Here is a 9419-nt window from a genome sequence, read left to right as displayed (position 1 = left end):
GTAGGATAACTGTTACAACGGATGGAGAATCTGTTTTATTATAAAAATTCAACTTTTATTGGACATAAAAAATTGCCACTATGTTTAAAAAGGTTAAAGTGAATTGAAATAAAAAAGGCACAACCCATCGACAGTGTTCAGTTCAAACACCTAAAATTAAATAGGCATCAAGTAGACATGTTCTTTTTAAAGACGTAAAATAAATTAGGCATCAAATATATTTGTGTCAGTCCTGGCACATTTCGCTGACTTGCCGTCACTTGGCCCCCAACGGTCATTTGTTTCCCCCATTGTCTTATATATTCATCTTCCTCCTAAAATTTAATCCTAAATTTCCAAATCTTCTTCTTCATCGTCATCTTCTTTTATCTATCCAAATTCTTCAAATTATTACTTTCATTTTTTCCAACTGACCTTGACAATGTCGAGCACATCTTCCACTATTTTTGTGATAAAGATTTTTGATATTGTAAGTGCGGTCATAAAGCTCTATTAAAGACTTCTTGGACTCAACAAAATCCGGGTCGTAGGTTTTTTACTTGTAAGATTTCAAAGGTAATATTTTTTATTTAATTAATTACTTAATTATTGACTTGTAATTATTTTGTAATTGTGTTATCTCTTTTATAGAAATTGGGTGGATGTGATTACTTTGATTGGTATAAAGAACGACACCCTTCACAAGCAAATCGTGTAATCTGGGATTTGTTGAACAAAGTTAAGGCTTCTGAAGAGAAACAAAATTGAGCAAGAAGTTACTACATTGTTGTCGTTATTGCTACTGGTTTAGTGTTGTTGGGCACATGGATATTGAAGCCTAATTGCTAAAATTTTTATGGTGGTGTATGTATTTGCTACTGGTTTGGTGTCGACGAGCACATGGATATTCAAGCGTAACTATTGGAAAATATCAAAAAGATTTAGGCATAAGTTGTAAAATTTAGGTCATCTGTGGAAATTATCAAATAGGTCTTCCCACTGTTGCAACAGATTAGACTTAGATTATTAGATTATTCATAGAAATTATCAAACAGGTCTTCCCACTGTTGTAACAGATTAGACTTAGATTATTAGATTATTAGATTATTCAAACAGGTCTTCCCACTGTTGCAACAGATTGATAATCTAATCTATTGCATTATAAAAAACTCAACTTTCATCAGAAAAAATTATTGCCACACATGTACATGTAATAAAGTGAAGGGTGACTTGAAATTAAAAATTTCTATTTCACAGGCTCTTCTATATACACAGGCTTCAAGCGTCCAGTTAGTACCCTATAAGCCCATACCTCTTGCAGGTTTGCCATGGTGTTATCGCATAGAAAAGTCGTTGGCTCAACCATTTCTATATCGGTAAGAAAACATTCGATGTGTGCAAGAGCGTGTGAGCCGCTTGCTTTAGCGGCATCATATTTTGGAAGGATCATTCCCCTATTTCGACCTTCAAAATTCCATTATTTCTTCATCAACACTTCCTTTGAAAAATGATTCATTAGTTTACTCTCCCTCAATAAGATGGGCAACAACACCATCAGTGGCTCCACGAGGAGAAAAAGATCAAAATCATCGACCAGAGGTACATTAGAGTCATAAAATTGAACTTTCCCTCCTCGAGTAGTATCTCAATAGCCCGATAATGCATGTTATTCACGCTAATGACTGCAAGAATCCTTTTTGCCTCGGTCCAGCTCTTGCCGTGTGGATTTGGCCTGTCCCCTCTAACATATCTTAACATTTCTTATTCATCCAAGACCAACGTAGGAACTAGGAAATCAAGTCCCACGCCAAGGGCTGACGCCTCTCCATTGAGTTGATCATACCTATCCTTGAGCTTCTTGCAGAAGTCGAGGTCCATTATTCTATCGGCAGCATCATAAGCTTCTCGGTATGTTAATTGCCTTTTCCTCATGAGGTAGATAATTATGTCAACATGCTGTGAGATAAGAAGTTAATTTTCAAAGAAGTCAATTTTTAAATAGGTTAATAATTGTAAAGATGCAATGGATGGTCCATCTATTGCATAGGGTTCTCTGAATCAATAATCCAACGTAACTTATGCAATAGATGGTTAATAAGTTGCAACAGAACCACAACTAGTTGCACCAGTATACCCAGCTGTTGCAACGGATGTGAAATCTATTGCGTAGCTTCTTCTTTATGGGGTAGATTAGAAGGGCTAGGTTAGGAAAAGTAAACTTGCCTTGTCCTCGTATGACATACGCATATCACTCATAGTCTGGAAGTCTTGGGGAAGAAAGGGAGGCCTGGGGTAATCTGGTGCGCCTGGCTTGACATTCTTGGACTGTCGCAGATCCCTTTTATCTTCAACGCCAAGTCCTGCATATATATCTACCTTTTTTACCGGCCCCTAAACTTCAATAGCTTTTGGAGAGGGAGGAATTGCAATTTCTTTTGATTTTCGAGCGGAGAGTACATCTCTAATTGCTCTTTTATTTCTTCTAACCAACACTGTAGAAGTGTGTGGCTCCCTCACCTTCTTGGATGGTATGACACACCTCTTGTATTTGAATTCCTCGATAGCTTTAGAGGTAGACTCTACTTTTTTAAAGATTTTATCCTGTCTGTCCTTGCACTCATCGCATTCGCAATGAGAACACGGGGGGTGAATAGGGGTGAGAGGGACCTGGGTAAGGGCGAAAAGGGGTGTTTTCAAACATATTTATTCTTTGGTAGCAGCATCAGCATGCCTTCCACCAACACCAACAACTCCACCAGAAGAAGTACTCGGACCTGCCTTAGTAAAAGGTTGGTCATGAAGAGCCTCAACATTAGGCTGACCTTGCCTAACTGCTCTTCTAATGGTCGTTGCTCCAGCCAATTCCTTCTTTATTAACTCCACTGTTGGGTTTGCAATAGTATCAACATGACCAAGAGTAATATAAGAATTCATCACTGAATCCTTCTCAGTAGGCACGATCCATAGATGCACAACCTATAAAAAAGAAAAAAAAAAGATAGATGCATTTAAATCATATAATATAATAATTTTCACAGTTGGGATACATTTTAAAAAAAAAGACCCATCTGTTGCATAGTTTGTAGTATATAGTTAAAATCCGTTTGATTCTGGTTCAGAGAAAAAGAGCAACACATGGATAATCTGATGCAAAATATCAATCATCTGTTACAACAGCTGCACAATACGGGTAATCTATTATGCAACAGATGACCTGTACATCACAACAGATGAATGATATATTATCAGATTAAACATATATTGCATAATTTGCAGTAGATGGTTAATCTTTTAGGAGTTGGGCTAAGAGAACCAAAGCCACAGATGGGTAATCTAATGTAAGATATACCCCGTCGCAACAAATGTCCCATCTGGTGCATCAGATATAACATCTCATGCACCAAATATAACATCTATTAAATATCTTTCTTATCTTTGAGTAGAATTATTTTACTTGAAGAAGACGTACTGCATCATTCGAAGGGTTAAAGAGATCAGCCTCCTTAATATTGGTGTTGCTCTTTGCATCCAACCATCTAAACATCCTTGGATGAGAAACCTTATCCGGGTAATCCATTAACTTCTTTCGGAGGAGAGGAATGGCTTCAAATGCCCAAGCCTAAAAAGTGTAAACAGGAAGCAAGAAAAAAAATTATAATAACTATATTCAATATAAATTAATGGATGAGTAAAATTAGTGATTAATTTTACCATGAAAGCCCAAGGAAAGCTGTATAATGTGGTCCTCTTTCTCTTTCTGACTCTCCAATTCCTCCTATTTCTCACTTTCATTTTCTTCATCACCATATACGGACCCTTGTCCACCTCCCTCAATGTTGTTTTCACATCTCTCCTCAGCTTTACTTTTCCCTGACTGAGATAGTTCAGGAAGCTCCTTCGAATCCCTTTGTACTGTAGCCTTTTTTTTGAGTGGTCAAACGTTGATCCACTTTCATTTTCATTTTTGTTAGAGAGACATCTTTTACCTAGAGACAAAGAAAAATAAAAATTAAATTACAGTTGATGTATGCATAGATTTTAAAAAATATATTACAAACACTACGAATACCGACACACCCACAGCCACCACCACAAACACCACCAACCAATGCCAACAAACAAATAAACACCACGAATACTGACACCACCACAAATACCACCTACCAATGCTACCACCGATGCCACCACGATGACCACAAACGCCACCACCACCAACACCATCCAATTATACCACGACAATCAACGGAACACTACGACGGAAACTAGGGATTTCTGGAGTTCTTCCTATGATGTTACCATCAAAACTCAAACTTGTAAACCCATTCTCGAAGATAATACAACTAAAAGTTTTATTTTTCATCATTAACTTAAAAGCCCTTATTTTTTAGAAAAAAAACAAATATAGAGCTCTTCTCAAACTCTATTGCCTACGAAGACAAACAAAACGACTGAGACAAGCAAGAATGATGTTGAAAATAACACCTATGTGGTCGGAAATGAGAAGAAAAGCAATCTGTTGTGGAGGTTGAGAAAATTTATTGATTAGTTATTATCTGTACTGTATTGTTGAGTGAGAATGAGAGAGAAAGAGCCAGACCTCGAGATTTGAAATGATGAAACGTTTTGTATGGGTTGATTTGTATTTTGGAAAAGAATAACAAGTAGGTTTGAAAATGTTAATTTGGTCCGAAATGATCTTAATTATTTTTAAAATCATAAAATATATGCGTAATTTTTAAAATCATATAAAAATAATTGAAGTTGTAGTTGATCGAGTACTCTAGGAGGTGACCCTGTGAAAACTCACCTCTGGTCCTAGATTAATCAATTTAGGAGTCTAACATATGAACTCAATTAAAATTGTAAAACATAAATGTTTAACATGTTGCGTTAGATTTCTCATCTGTTGTAAATTCTCAATTAGATAAGGTAACAACAGATTATGAATCTGATGTAAATTATCAAATAGATTAAGTCATCTGTTGTGAAAGATTACCCATCTATTGTAAATTATCAAATGGATTATCATATATCGCAACAGATTACCCATATGTTGTAAATTATCAAATAGGCGCTGCCATCTGTTGTGGCTGACCCTATGAGAACTTACCCCTAGTCCTAGATTAATCGATAGTTTACCCTATGAGAACTCACCCCTAGTCTCAGATTACTCAATCAAGGTATTATTACTCTAGTGCTAGATTAATCAATTAAGGTATTAGTCTAACATATAAGGTAGTAAGAATCAGTTCGGTTTAGAGTGATCGATCGCCGACTTTGGTCGAGAAGAACGCAGTACTGTTTTATCATGCAATTGACAAAAGACTCAATTGAAGTTGTAGTTGAACCTATAAGAACTCACATTCAATTAAGGTATTAGTCTAACATATGAACTCAATTGAATTATATATAAATAAATGCTCAACCTGTTACAACAGATGTCTTTTCTGTTGGATCAAATCAAATAGATTATGTAATCTGTTGCAACATATTACACATCTGGTGTAAAATATCAAATATATTAAGTTATTTGTTGCAATAGATTACCCATCTATTGTAAATTATCAAATGGATTGAGTCATATGTTGTAATAGATTACCCATCTGTTGAAAATTATCAAATAGGCGTTGTCATCTATTGTAGTTGACATTATGAGAACTCACCGTTAGTCCTAGATTAATCAATTAAGGTATTAGTTGGACATATAAGGTAGTAAGAATTGGTTCGGCTTACAGTGATCGATCGACGACTCTTGTTGGGAGGAACGTAGTCCCCGTCTCATTATGCATTTGCCAAAAAACTCAATTGAAATTGTAGTTGACCCTATGAGAACTCACCCCTAGTCCCAGATTATTCAATTAAGGTATTAGTTGAACATACGAGGTAGTAAGAATCAATTCATCTCAAATTGATCGATCGATGACTCTTGTCGGGAGGAATGCAGTACCGTCTCATCATACAATTGCTAAAAAACTCAATTGAAGTTGTAGTTGACCCTTTGTGCTCATTCATCCATCCATAATTCCACCTAGATCAATGTAGGTACTATTATTAATCTTAACATTAAGTTAATGAGAACACATTTCAACTCAAAGTGATCGATCGACGACTTCGGTCGAGATAAACGTAATACTAACACCATCCAAATGCAACAACTCAATTGGATTTGTAAGTGACCTTGTGAGCTCATTTATTTATCCCTCGTTCTACCTAGATAGATGTAGGTACTATTATTAATCTTAAAATTAAGTTAATGAGGAGCTCATTCTTTCATTCCTAGTTCATCCTAAATCAATTGCAATGAAATCTGTTGCAACAAACAACTGAGTTGTTGGAGAATGTCAAACAAATAACAATATCTGTTGCAACAGATGACATTTCTTATTTAATTATCAAATAGACATTTGCATCTGTTATGATGGATGACTGAGGTGTTAGAAATTTTCAAACAGATATTGATAGCTGTTGTAACAGATGACATTTTTGATTTAGTTATCAAATGAAATTTTCATCTGTTGTCATAGATGACTGAGCTGTTAGGATTTCTCAAACAAATATCTAAATCTGTTGCAACAGACGACATATCTGTTTGAAAATCTTTTTGTTTTCTTTTAATTTTAAGCAAGCTACTGTCCGAGTAGATAAAGTAGTAGTACTACTAAAGGCGGTAAAAAATATTTCTTGGATAACTCAAAAATCTCATTGATTAGTCTTGTCCTGTCTTTTCAATGTCACCCATTTTCTTCCTCGTGCACCTCAAATTATTAGTGAATATTAATTAATGAATATTGAAACCCCTAATACTTCTTCCTTTTCATATTGACTTGGCACTCCCATCAAGAAAATACTAATTAGGAGTTTATTTTACTACCAAATTAGCCTTATAATTATACTTTGTAAATATAAATTTGAATAAATACACTTTGTTTAGTCATTTAATATTAAGGGTAGTACATCTAGAAATTAAAATTATCTTATCTCTCCCCTCCTCTCCTTCAGCCCTAAATCTCTCATCTTTTTTCTTTCTATCCTCTTTAGGGTTATCAAACCTTTTTTTCTCTCCTCTTTCTAAAAAAAATTTGTTTGGATCTAAACCGATCGATATCCATATCTTTAATTCCTCGACTGAAATTGTTGTTTTGACCCCCTTTTGACATTGTATGATATGATTTACTATTGCTCTTTCATTCTCGTCTTCTTCTTGCAACTTTATTTACATCTTTTTGTTTATTTAATTACCATTTTCCCATATCATATTTATTTAAAAAATTTGAAGGAACTTTTAATTGTTGAATAAACATACCGAGAATTTTTATTATAAGCTGTAAAAAAGAGTCATCTGTTGGGAGAAGTTTAAAAGCCTTGTTGAGAGTATCATTTTTTTTTATGTATTTTATTTGTTTCTTTGTTGTTGATGCTGTTATTGATGTTGTTGGTGGGGCTGGCATTGTTGGAACTTGTGGTGTGGTGTTGTTGGTGGGTTTGCCATTATTGGAACTTGTGGTGTGGTGTGATTTAGACAGTGGGTGCTTCTTAGCTTAAAAATAGTGGAGTCCGAACAATCAACACAAGGAGTAAGAGAGAAAAAAATAAAAAGTTTAAAGTGAATAAGAAGATAAGAGTTGGTTACCAAAATTTAAAAAATATGTGTTCAGTGGGAATTGAACTCAAGACGAAAAGAAATAAATAGCCTTAAGCACCCATAAATAATAACTAGGCTAACCAAACAACTCTTACTATGGATGCTCACTGATTAGATTATATACATTTTTTTCTTTATTTTCACATACATATATAAAGTTCGATACGAGTTCAGTCTGTTCTCGCGCACCTGAAGGACTCCATGTAGGTCCATCCCTTGTTGTTGATGGTGTTGGAACATAGGATGTATGCTTCTTTGTAGTTGATGATGTTGTTGGAACAAATGTTGTTGTTTTCTTTGTTGTTAATATTTTTTATTTGTTGTTTGTAGTTTATGATGTTGTTGATGTTACAACAGATGGAGCAACTAATGGAACAAATCAAACCACCAGCAAGAAGGCTATGTATTCCAACAGACTCCATATCTGACGCAATAGACTCCACATCTGACGCAAACTATCCGGGATTTATGTGTTGTGTGTGGTGTTACATAAATAAAACTGGTGACTTTATTAATATGTAAATTAATAAAATAGATCTAAATACAACATTTTATTTTTTTGTTGTATTTCCGAAAGAAATAGATTGGTAATCTATTGCAAAATATATTCCACCTGTCAGATAACTTATAACATATGGACAATCTGTTGCAACAGATGTATATATCAGTTTGCTTTTCCATCAGCTGTGGCATTTGTTGCAACTTGCTAATCATCTGTTAATTCAATTTCATATACAGCAATAGATTTTTCTAAACACTTTTTGGCCAAACTCGATTTCTGCTCTTGGACTGCTTCTCTTTTTTTCTTTGCATCCTTCAAGCTGGCCTCCAAATTTAATTTTTTTCCCTTAATCCAATAGCAAAAATTTAGTTTGGTTGAAGGATGCAAAGAAAAAAAGAGAATCAATCCAAGAGCAAAAATTGAATTTGGCCAAGAAGTATTTAGAAAAATCGATTGCTCTCAATAAAATTGAATTAACAGATGACTAGCAAGTTGCAACAGATGCCACAGCTAAAGGAAAAGCAAATTGATATATCCATCTATTGCAATAGATTGTCCATATGTTGTAAGTTATCTGACAGGTGGAATATATTTTGCAATAGATTACCAATCTTTATCTTTCGGAAATACAACAAAAAGATAAAATGTTCATTTAGATCTATTTTTTTTTTCTAATTTACTTATTAATAAAGTCACCAGTATTATTTAAGTAACACACACAACACATAAATCCCAGATAGTTTCAGCAATATTGCATTAAATCCCAGATAGTTTGCTAATTATATTTTATCTCAGAATTTCGAATTGTGATACATATGTTAAGCAGTAATACAAATAGAATATGTATCACTAGTAAATATGAATCCGAGATTTTATGTAATTTTTTAAAATATTAAGGGATATTGTGTAATATGGTATCTTAAATGTGGGATTTGTGTAATTTTTCCTTTTAAGGGATATGAACAGTCGTGGCTTTTTGTTTGACTAAGTCCAGTCCCTTCTAATTCTCAATCATTTTATAAATAGGTCCCTTTGTCCTCCTCACTCACTCTCACTCACTCTCGTTCATTCTACTATACTTACAATACTAATATGTCAGATCCAGATTCGTACAAAAAGGTTCATATCGAGTCCTTGCAGGAATTTCAAAGGCAGTTTGATGAACTCCAGAGAGATTTGGCCGACTTCCAAGCAAGGCTAAGGAGGGCCCTGCTGCTGCCGGATGAAAATTGTCAGGTTGACAATAATAATAATAATAATAATAATAATAATAATAATAATAATAATAATAATAAT

This window comes from Capsicum annuum, chromosome 1 (genome assembly GCF_002878395.1).
Source record: "Capsicum annuum cultivar UCD-10X-F1 chromosome 1, UCD10Xv1.1, whole genome shotgun sequence".
In the NCBI taxonomy this organism is placed as follows: Eukaryota; Viridiplantae; Streptophyta; class Magnoliopsida; order Solanales; family Solanaceae; genus Capsicum; species Capsicum annuum.
This window is presented reverse-complemented; position numbering follows the sequence as displayed.